Genomic DNA, 6,913 nt, shown 5'->3' with positions numbered 1-6,913 from the left:
TCCGCCGAGCCCAGCAGGAGCTTGCAGCCGCGGCCGGACGCGCTCAGCGCCGGGTCCCGAGCTCCCGCGGAGCCGGGCGGCGGGAGGAGCCCAGCGCGGCCACCGCCTCCTCCGGCCGCAGGCCCCTCCTCTGCCCCCGCCTCCTGCGTCCCGTCCGCCCGCCCGCCAGCCCAATCCGCAGCCCTCGGCCCAGCAGAGCCGGGCGGCTTGTCTGGCCGGCGGAGGCTGAGCGCGACCCTCGCGAGCCGCGGCGCCCGCCGACCAGGGACAAGCGCGACTCCCGGGACCCCGCTCTGCCCCGCGCTGCCGCCTCCTCCCGTCGTCGCGGGGACGCTCCGGCGCGCGCCGCCAGGGCCGAGCTTCTCTTCCTCCCCGCGGAGAAGGAGCGGAGAAAGCCGAGCGGCTGCTCCGGGAGCGAGCGAGCGAGCCGAGGCCCCTGCCCCCGAGTGTCGGGGCTGGAGGAGGAGGAGGCGGAGGCGGAGGGAAGTGCGCGTCATTCCCGGGAGGAGAGTGTTTCACCTCCAGGCTGAGGCTGCGGCTGCCAGTTGCATAAAAGCAGCGGTGGCGGCGGCGGCGGGCGCGGGCGCGGGGCTCCCCGGGCTCTCTGGCCATGGAGAGAAGATCCGGACCCGGGGACGCTAGGAGCTCGGCTCCGTCTCTTTGGACCGCGGTGTAGGCACCTGAAGTAGCCGACGCTAAGCGGGGGAGGGGAAGGTAAGAAGCAAAGGGTCCCCCGCCCCCCGCCCCGCCTTCCCAGCTGCCTGCTGGGGCCACCGCGAGGTCGCCGACGGCGGCCCCGCGCACCACCGCGGCTCCCGGCGGCCTGGCATTTAGGCATCTGCTGCTGCCGAGATGGAAAACATCCTCCCGCCCCCCGAAGCGCCCTCCCGCCCTCCCCCCTCGCACCGCCTCTCCCGGGCTCCCTCCTCTCGGGTTCGGGAGTAACCGGACTCCCCCGGAGCAAATCCTCTCCGTAAGAAAGGGTCTGGGAACCACGTCTAGATTTTCTTTCTTTCCGTCTCTCTTTTCATTACGTTTACGGGGGAGGAAACAATGGACCTTTGAAAGTCGGTGTGAACAGCCGCAAACTTTCCGGAGAGGGTGGGAGTGGGGGTGGGGGTGGGGGATAAACCCCACAGGAAGCTGACCACGGTGAAAGGTTGATAGAATGTGCGTTGCAGAGTCTGGGCTTCAGCGCGCGCGCGGACGCGTTTGGCGTGACCTTTGTCTCTTTACTGTTCCCCTGGGTTGGTGCACCCCACACCCCTTACCCCGCTTTGTGTTAGTTCAAGTCAGGGGAGGCTTTAAAAATCGCTTGCAGCTTTCTTTACAGCTGGGGAATATAGCCTAAGCCCTGGACCCCACGCCCAGCTTTCCTCTGCAGAGTTGCGAGGTCTTGGCAAAGGAGGGGCGTCCCGCTCTGTGAGGATCCCAGAATTCAGTAGTTAGTGCCAGCTTCTACATCCTTTGCAATAAAACCGAGGTCCTGATGTCCCTGGATGCTCTCTGCTAAGGGTTGTCTCCAGACCTCGCTGTTGAGCGGAAACCACTCACTTAAATTCTCTGCGTAAGGTTAGGAAAACAGACTTTGATATATGTCTCCTTTCATCAGGAGTTGGGGTTAAGGATGGAGTGCTTAATAATTTTAAGAACTTTCATTCCACACAGGGGCCCCTCACCGGCTTGTGTCCACTCTCCTGGTTTCATTTCAACTATGCGATGCCCTGTTGCGTAATTGCAGGGTGTGCAGATGTTTTCAGGAGCAAAATAAGAATTGAGAGGAAATGGGATGGAAGGAAGTTTCACCTGAGCTGAGGGAGGCCTCAAGCCTCAGGGCAGCCAGACATACCTGTTGGAAACGGCTGTGTTAGAAACGCATGTAGTTAGCCTTATGGTTCTTTGGTTTGGCAAAAATGGAGCTATTAATCTTTGACCCTTGAAGGAAGCTTGCTATTTTCAAAATTGCTCTGGGCATCATGCTCTAGTTGTGTGCCTTTGATTAGCTATTCAGAGGGCTCTTTGGGGTTTGCCTTTCTGGGCAAAGGAGAAGACAGTGGACTAGCCCTTCTGCTTAGTCAACACTGGGTAGTACCTTGTGGTGTTGTATTCTCGACACTAAAGTTCCTCCCGTCAGCTTTCTGTGAACCTGCACTGCAGGGTCAGAGTCTGTGTGGGTGGAAGTCTGCTTTTGGCTTTCAATTCAATCTTCGTGAAGCTGGTTTATCTGACGAATGTGTGTTTACAGACTCAGAAAATTAAGGTTAGAAGTGAATTTTGAATCATCACCTACCTGTTCTGCTTCAACAGCCAGTGACAGAAGCCGCGGGCTGTGTGGACAGGGAGGTGGAATCAGTAAATCCTTACCCCTTGCTTGTTTAGATTTCTTTTGTCACGGCGGAATTGTTTGAGTAAAGTCTCCTTTGTTGATGTAACCTGTAACCTGCAGATTTTCAGGACTCTCAGATTTCATGGCAGGAAACCAGGGGACGGCACCTCATTCCTGTTCCAACAGACCTCATCTAGCTTGTTTCCAAGCTCTCTTGGGAATGGTGAGAAGACCAACTAGAAAGTAAAGTAGTTGTGGGCTGTTTCCGAAGTTGAAAGGCTACTGTTTACCAGCTCTGTCCCTCTGGGCAGGGTTCTGAAATTGCAAATGATGATACGATGAACCACAGTGCAGAAAGAGAGCATTTAGAGGATTATTATCAAATACACAGCCTTAGACTCACATGGGATACCGTATGGAAACGTGTACCTTGTAAAGTTTTAAACGTGTATCTTGTAAAGTGCTGTAAAAGAGGAGTATTGCATCACCCACCCACCATGCATTCAACTAACAATTCCCGTTCACCCATTGCGTGTCAGGCCCTCTGGAAACAGTCCGAGTGCCCACCTTGTCAGGCAGAGGGAGGTGGATGGAGTGGTTAAAGCTTGGGAAGTCCAAGGGAGCCAAGATCACCTGTGTGTGGCTTCCATCTGTAAAGAAAGATGAGCCAGTCTCTGCGTTGAAAGGAAAGAGCCTAGGCTGAGAGGAAAGGAAACAGGTGCAGGAAGTGTGTAAGTGTGGGGAGCATTATGCATAGAATCCTTTAAGAATCCAGAGGAGGACCAGATTGGGAGCAGTGGGTGGAAGGAAGCAATTTGGTGAAAACTAAAATTTTCAAAATTCAGACAGAAATAGTAGGGACAGAACACTGGTGTCAGTGGTACCATTTTGAAATGTAAAGATGGGAGTACTTGAAGTCAGAGTTCAGTCTGAAGTGAAGCTCTGACATTTGCTAACCCTTTGGTGCTGCCCAAATCCCCCAGTTCTTCACACTTTGTTCGTCTGTAGAATGAGTTTAATCATATTTTATTGAATTCTTTCAGGTTTAACTTTAATTTGCTGTGCATATACTAAAGTTCCATACAAGTTAGTGCTGTTTGCTCTCGCAAGGTACTTTCAAAGTACATTCTTTTTAGGGTACATTCTTTTAGCCTGGGTGGCTTGAAAAGCCAAAAGTTGGTTGAGCGTTCAGCTCTTGATTTCGGCTCAAGTCATGGTACCACGTTCGTGGGATTGAGCTCCTCATCGGGCTCTACTGTGACAGCACAGAGCCTACTTGGGATTCTCTCTTCTCTCTCTGCCCCTCCCTCTCTCTCTGTCATTCTCAAAAACAAACAAACAAACAAACAAACAAACAAAAACCCCCAAAACAAAACAACCAAAAAACAAAAGACAAAAAGCTTTAAAACAAACAAACAAAAATATTTTCTTTTTAGAGCAATGAAGAGATCCAAATCATAACTCAGTCCAGCTGGCTCCAGTGACGGATTTCTATTTTGTTGACCCTTTCCAGAGTGTTCCGAATCCCATCTTGAGTGCAATTCTTCAGACTTTATGCTGGTTGTTGTCATATGGCATTCCTCAACTTGTCCAGGCAGCTTCCCATGCCAGCCACAGGAAATCTTCTCATTGCATTCAGGTGGTGAGCATTAATTAGAAGGATGGGCTGGTGCATACAGCACCTCGATTGAGAGGGGCTTGTCTGGGGCTGTTCGGTAACTGCCGTGTTCCTCCCCTCTCTCCCAAGGCAAGCTAACCCCTCTGCTTTCCTCTATCCTAACAAGATGAATATGGAAAAGGAAGGAAAAGCCATGCATGTGCATCTTCGAGATCCTGAAAATGACCCTTACTAGTTTTCTCCATGTATAAAGAGGTGTAATTTTCAACGATGCTGTTAAAGAAAAGGCTGTTCTCACAGTCAAAACAGTCGCTGTCTAGGTGAAACTTGAATCTGTAAGCACGTCTTGCTTTAATGTACTTGCCTTACTCCCCACTTGAAATGAACTTAAGCTCATCTGACAGTGTAATAAATTGCCTTTGATAGAAATCCATACTCACATTTTTCAAACTATCAGTTCAGTGTGATTTTCTTGGGGCGGGAAGCAGTACAAATGTAAATCAATTTTCAGGACATATTGAATCTTAGCCTGTAGTTTGAAAGGGCCTTAAAAATAATATTAAAATGAGGAAATTGAGACTCAGAGAGGCTAACTAATTAGGTAAGGTCATATAGTAAATTAATGGCTGAGCAAGGGACAAGAACCCCTTTGTCCCTATTTCCGGTCAGCATTTTTTCCCCCTCTAATGTACTCTAATTAGTTCCTGTTTGGTTTTGTTAGCAATTTGGTTATTTTAATGTTTTAATGGTGAAATGATTTGCATTTGGGCTGAGAAACCCATTGCACCCAGCTTTAAAGCAGATACTCTACCTTTTTTGTTTGGGAGGACCTACACATGACATGATGCACACAGTGGTGGTGATGTTACTTGTAATACATTTCTGGCAAATAGGGAACTAAATGTAACCATAATGTTAGCTTTACTTGCATTTTCCATTAATAGTACACAAATTTAAAATATTGTAGAAGTGCACATTTTTGAAAAGAAGTAAGTTCCTGGAAACATTATTCAGATTTGTGTTGTGAATCATAGGTTAAAAGTATATTAGAAATATGTTGGCATGTTCTTTTGTTTTCCCTGTGTTTGCTTTGGGAAGCCATTAATGTTGGTTGTCAGGAACTATGTTCAGCAAATATTTTATTGCATTCCTAAGATGTGCAAGGCTCTGTGCTGGTTGCTGTGAGCAGTGCAAAGACGAATGAAGCGTAGGGTCTTTACTAAAATGTCTCTTTAAAAAAAAAAAAAATGGCCCAGACTGGGACGTTGTGTATGACTTAAAAAACACGGAATTGTTGTCTCCCACCAAAATCCGTCCTTTGATCTGTTAGGCAAATCTGCATTGAAATTGTTATTAGTCTAACCTTGTAGCCAGATTTGTAACATGACACTTATTTTCATTACGTTGTAGCAAGTGATAAACCTTTTATATTTATTTTATCAGGGCTCCATCTCAGTTTGGACAATAAGTAAAAATTTGGCAACATTTGGGGATTTTATATTATGAAAAGTTGGCCTCAGGGATCTTGTAGCAGTCTTAGCTTTAATAAAGTTTTTAAAATGGTGTTAACACTGCAAAGAAGTGTGATTGGAACGTTTTTGCCTGAAAGGATTGCAATTTAAGACGATCCATACTGAGCCACCGAGAAAAAAGAATTGTCCCCATTGACTCTGAATTTGATGTAAGTATCTTAAAACACATGAACATCCACCACAAGCCAGATGTCTTGGTCACGTCTAGTTATGAAGTCTGTCCAAAGAGTAAGAAATTGTTATTGATTTGAGGGCTCTTGCCTAATTATTGGCTTGTACTTGGAGACGGCCAACCTTCTGTTGTTACAGTGGCCCTCACTAATGGTGACTCACTTCCCTCCAGAATGAGTCGTTTTTTTCACATACAGTGGGGTTGGGGTTGGAAAATTAATTATTAACATTTTAGGGAATGGAAAGATTAAGTTTAGCACAAGGACAAATGCCTGATTCCTGTTTCAGAAGGAATGAGGAAAATGAGTCTTTTTTTTTTTTATTGTGGTAAAAAAACACACTTCTTATTGTTTATTCATATCACCAGCGCCACCTCTATAAAATCAACTTCATACGAGGATTTAAAAAAATATATTTCATTAGTGCAAAAGACACCTTTAATTGTTCAGTGGGCACTTGGTGACAGTCATTCGCCAGCCCCCCGAGGACATGCTGAGATAGAAACGAAGGGCTAGTGATGTTGAGAAGCTAGCAGTTGGGAGCAAGTAGGGTGTGCGTGAAGGTGTAGCTGGAAAGGCCAAACGGAAGATGAATCGTCTTTTCCGCATGTTAATAATGTCTTTTGATTAATGTTAATAGCTGCTTTCCCAAGTGCTTGGACTGATTTAGATACTGCCTGTCCTCTCCACGTGGTCGTGCTTCACATTGTACATTGTCACATTGTACATTGTACATTGTCAGCTCACGGATAACTCTCCCCCCCTGCCTACTTACCATGTGGTCTGAGCTTGGCTTTAACCTTAAAGTGTTTCTTCTTGCTCCCTGCTTGTGTTTGCAGTCATTGAGTTGATCACGTAGCCTCTGTTTGCCTGTCCCGCTGCTGCTGGCTGTATTCTGTCCCTGCTCTGCTTGCAAAGTCTAAACACTGCTCTAGTGCTGAGTAATGGCTCATTCACTGGTCCTCCTTGCTGACGCTCTGGCACCGTTGAGTTTTGATGAACATCGAGACCGGAGGAGGTGTGATATGGTCCCTTTGGCAGGCCTAGATTTCACATGCCCCGGGAGACCGGGCACTGTGACTGTTTTTATTTCGGCCGGGCACTCATCTGCAGGTAACACTCTGCCTGCAAGCCTTCCAGACACTACGAAAGGCTTCTGTTGGTTCCCCCACATAGTGGTCATTGTTGGACAGTGTGTTGTCATTTCAGTGGCAGAGTTCAGTGGTAGGTTTCACTTTGCACATCCAAAAAGAAGCTATTAGTAGTA

At 47.7% G+C, this 6,913-nt stretch overlaps 1 protein-coding gene across 2 annotated transcripts in view; it reads left to right on the top strand.

The window, feature by feature from the left end:
* The first annotated feature begins 629 nt into the window (after positions 1 to 629).
* CEMIP2 (cell migration inducing hyaluronidase 2) overlaps positions 630 to 6,913 on the top strand; it is an 85,450-nt gene continuing 79,166 nt past the window's right edge. For both annotated transcript variants that reach the window (XM_047102123.1, XM_047102115.1), the window contains exon 1: positions 630 to 714. The gene's annotated coding sequence lies outside the window, so the exon portion shown is untranslated. The remainder of the gene's footprint in view (positions 715 to 6,913) is intronic.

Source organism: Lynx rufus, unplaced genomic scaffold (assembly GCF_022079265.1).
Source record: "Lynx rufus isolate CCGP_SWC_20201006 ecotype Redwood Valley unplaced genomic scaffold, mLynRuf1.p SCAF_10, whole genome shotgun sequence".
In the NCBI taxonomy this organism is placed as follows: Eukaryota; Metazoa; Chordata; class Mammalia; order Carnivora; family Felidae; genus Lynx; species Lynx rufus.
This window is presented reverse-complemented; position numbering and strand designations above follow the sequence as displayed.